Here is a 4,662-nt window from a genome sequence, read left to right on the forward strand (position 1 = left end):
ACGTCTCCCTTCACCCACTTTTCGGTTGTCCGTCCCCCAGGGAGGAGGTCACATAGAGTTCCTTATAATCGTTTCCCTCTTTCCTACCCACTCTCCCTCTACCCTCCCTGTATCGCCACTCACACCACTAGTCCTGATGGGATCATCCACCCTGGATTCCCTGGATTTCCAGTTCCTATCTGTACCAGTGTACATCCTCTGGTCTCGCCAGACTTGCAAGGTAGAATTTGCTGACACTCATATTATGTGTAAGAGAGACCTGTATTATCGAGAAGTAATTATATATCAGGAATACAGCCCAGTCCAGATCAAGTCCATAAATCTGATACTAGTCCAGAGGTCCAATACTAACCCAGAAGTCCCTCTCCAGACACAAACTGCCACATGCAATGATGCAGAATGATCACAGGTCAGTGGGGGCAAAGTCATATAGATCCAATAGCGGTGGCCCTGGCAGGTCTGGCTGGCTTATCAACAGGAAGGTGAAGGCAGAGAGGGGTGGTGGTGGAGGTGGTTTCCAGCTCTCTCCTTATAAGAAGGCCACACCCATAAGGAGGCACCATCAGGCTGTGACCTGATTGACAGGAGTTTAACTCCACCCCTACACTTTTATAAATCAAGTAGTTATGAAACTATATAACTATCCCACATGGAGGATGTGTGCAGTGCCCCCCACCCCGCCCCCGCCCCCCTGTGAAACTCAAACCATCTGCCCTTTCCCATTGGCTCTGGCTCCTGGTGCCTACATCTAGTTTATTCAGGGAGACTTGAAGGCTTGCTCCCCAGAAACTTTGTAGCTGTAAAGACCCTCTGCAGACTGAGCCTGGGAAATCACAGGTTACTGTGTCACTGGCCCGTGTGACATCAAACCTGCTGACCCCTGGGATTCTTCTTTTTATCAATTTTAAAAATCATTTTATTGGGAGCTCTCACAGATATCATAACATTCCATAGTTCAATCACATCAAGCAATATTGTACAATCGCTACCACAATCAGTTTCAAAACATTTTTTCTTTTTTCCCCCCAAAGTTATGTATTTAAAAAAATTTTTTTTACAAAACAACTTATCACCTTCAAAGTACTAGCCATTACACTTAATACATTTGTCAAATCTGTGATTCCATTCTTTAAAAAAAATCAATTTATTGGGGTCTTGTACAACTCTTATGATAATCTATACATACATTGTGTCAAGCACATTTGTACATTTGTTGCCATCATCATTCTCAAAACATTTGCTTTCTGCTTGAGCCCTTGGTATCAGCTCCTCATTTTTTTCTCTTCCCTCCCCGCTCCCCGGTGAACACTTGATAATTTATAAATTATTATTTTGTCATCTTACACTGTCCGAAGTCTCCCTTCACCCACTTTTCTGTTGTCCGTCCCCCAGGGAGAAAGTTATATGTAGATCCTTGTAATTGATTCCCCCTTTCTACCCCACCTTCACTCCACCCTTCCGGTATTGCAACTCTTAGCACTGGTCCTGAGGGGATCATCTGACCTGGATTTCCTGTGTTTCTACATCCTATCTGTACCAGTGTACATCCTCTGGTCTAGCCAGACTTGTAAGGTGGAATTGGGATCATGATAGGGGAGGGGGAAAGCATTTAGGAACTAGAGGAACAGTGTATATTTCATCATTGCTACACCGCACCTGACTGGCTCGTCTCCTCCCCGAGACCCTTCTGTAAGGGGGTGTCCAGTGGCCTACAGATGGGCCTTGGTTCCCCACTCTGCACCCCCTCATTCACAATGATGTGACTTTTTGTTCTCTGATGCCTGAGTCTTCTTTGTTAAAATCATTTTATTGGAGCCCTTACAGCTCTTCTCACAATCCACACATCCATTGGGTCAAGCACTCTTGTATATATGCTGCCTTCATCCTTTTCACCATCATCCTTGTCAAAACATTTTCTTTCTATTTTGAGCCCTTGGTATCAACTCCTCATTGTTTTCCCACCCTTCCCCACCCTCCCACCCTCATGAACCCTTGATAAATTATAATTTTTTAAATCGTTTTATTAGGGGCTCATATAACTTATCACAATCCATGCATACACCAGTTGTGTAAAGCACATTTGTACATTCATTGCTCTCATCCTCAAAACATTTGCTCTCCACTTAGGCTCCTGGCATCAGGTCCTCATTTCTGCCCCCTCCCTCCCTGCTCCCCACTCCCTCACGAACCCTAGATAATTTATAAATTATTATTTTTCATATCTTGCCCTGTCCGATGTCTCCTTTCACCCACTTTTCTGTTGTCCATCCCCCAGGGAGGAGGTGGCTTTCTACTGTAAAGATGTCCACCCTCAGAATCCTAGAAGGGCAGCTGTCCTCTGTCCCCTAGGACTCAGAACTGATGAGCTGGCAGAGTTTGGCTTTTGGTTTGGCCCTCTGTTGAGTAGACTCTAACCCAAAACCAACCCTGCCATCAAGTGAATTCTAACTCCGCGTGGCCTTATCAGTGGGCTTTCCGTGGTGACACACGTGACACCTGCAGATCGTCACCCCTCCTCTCAGGGAGCAGGTGGTGAACGCGAACCGCTTACCTTGTGGTTAACAGGCAAATGTCTTAACCACTGAGCCACCAGGGATCCTTTTTTTTTCTTCTCTTTTTTAACATTTTATTAGGGGCTCATACAACTGTTATCCCAATCCATACACACATCAATTGTGTAAAGCGCATTTGTACATCGTTTCTCAAAACATTTTCTCTCCATTTAAACCCCTGACATTAGGTCCTCATTTTTCCCCTCCCTCCCCGCTCCCCCCTCCCGCATGAGCCCTCGATAGTTTATAAATGGGTATTTTGTCATATCTTGCCCTGTCCGACATCTCCGTTCATCCACTTTTCGGTTGTCTGTCCCCCAGGGAGGAGGTCACACACAGTTCCATGTAATCGGTTCCCTCTTTCCTACCCATTCTCCCTTTACCCTCCCTGTTTCGCCACTCTCACCACTGGTCCTATAGGGTTCATCCGTCCTGGATTCCCTGTATTTTCAGTTCCTATCTGTACCAGTGTACCTCCTCTGGTCTAGCCAGTCTTGCAAGATAGAATTCGAGTCATGGTAGTGGGAGCGGGGAGGAAACCTTTAGGAACTAGAGGAAAGTTGTATTTCTCATCATTGTTACATCGCACCGTGACCGGCTCATCTCCTCCCCGAGACCCCTCTGCAAGGGGATCTCCAGTGGCCTACTCATGGGCTTTGGATCTCCACTCCGCACTCCCCCCATCATTCACTATGGTAAGATTTTTTGTTCTGATGATGCCTTACACCTGATCCCTTCGACACCTCGTGCCACCAGGGATCCTTACATGAGTCTGGGAGAGGCGATCGATGTTTGAAAGGGGTGATCAGTTGGGTGTTAGTTTCATCAAGGACACAATTCGCTCTTGTAGCCAGCCACCTGCTTCTTTATAGCTCATCACTTACAACTCGTCCTTTTAGGAGGCACCTGGATGCCGTGTGGATTTTTATCTCTGGCCCTTCCTTCCCCTCGGTCCTGCTGGGGGGGGAGGGGGGGAGGGGGCATGGGACGTTGCCGATCATTTCTTCACACCTCTCCTCAGGAACGTAAGTGATTTCTGGAGTTCGGCCCATCCACGGTCAGCTTTAGCTTTCAAGCCATTTAAATGGCTCCGAGAGGTCTGCCTCCTTTGCCTCTGTCTGCCTCCCTATATGATCTCTCTCCGTAGCCATCCTCACCACGGAGTCCAGAGAGACACTGAGAACCGAAATGATGACCACAGTCCATCTGAGCAAGGGAGGGCAGAAGATGAGGAGGCTGGCTGTGTGGGAACGAGAACATCCTGTTCCTGGAGTGGCAAGGAATCCAGATAGACGGGAGATGGCAGGCCAGGCCCGGGTGTTCATTCTTGAGCCAGAGCCAAAACCGTACAGGCAGGACCTGGCGTTCCAATGGCTGCAGTACTGACAAGTGATGGTCCCCTTCCGATAGCTGCCAGGTGCCTGCAAGAGCTCACCTTCTTTCCTGGGATCTCAGCCTGTACCTCCCTGTGGCGCTGGGCTGCTAACCACAAAGCCAGGCATTTGAACCCACCAGCCACTCCCGGGGGAAAGATGAGCTTGTCTATACCCATAAAGAATTAACAGCCTTGTGAAGCCACAGGGGCAGGTCACTATGGGACAGAATCAGCCCGATGGCGGGGAGTTTTGACTGGAACACCTGCTCCCTGGGCTCAGGCCCATTAGGACAGAGGGGGAGGGATGAAGGATGAGCCATGGAAGTTGCTGGCTCTCGCCCTCACCGCCATGGGGCTGTGAGTGTTCCCAGCCTACATCCCGTCTCTCTCTTCCCTAGCCCTCTGCGATTACCCGGGCCACTGACCACTCAGGTCCTCAACTTGAAGTGGACTCTCTGAGATCACTAAACTTGTATTTTGGAGGGCCCCTGTGCCTCCAGTTACGGCAGCGGACTCATTCCTGGCATCTGTAATACTATGTTTCAGAAACCTATGCTACAAACTACTCATCATGTTCAACGTTGTTTCTACTTGAGGAAAAATGCACTTACGTTTCAAACATGAATTCAGTGGATCCTGCTATCACTTAACTCCAAGTTCTGCCACTTAGAGCCCTATTACAGGAATCAAGTGGTTTGGGTTTGTGGCTCTCACTGCCACAGCCTGGGTTCCTGG

This window comes from Echinops telfairi, unplaced genomic scaffold (assembly GCF_000313985.2).
Source record: "Echinops telfairi isolate 266 unplaced genomic scaffold, ASM31398v2 ScPeMD7_7424;HRSCAF=8462, whole genome shotgun sequence".
In the NCBI taxonomy this organism is placed as follows: domain Eukaryota; kingdom Metazoa; phylum Chordata; class Mammalia; order Afrosoricida; family Tenrecidae; genus Echinops; species Echinops telfairi.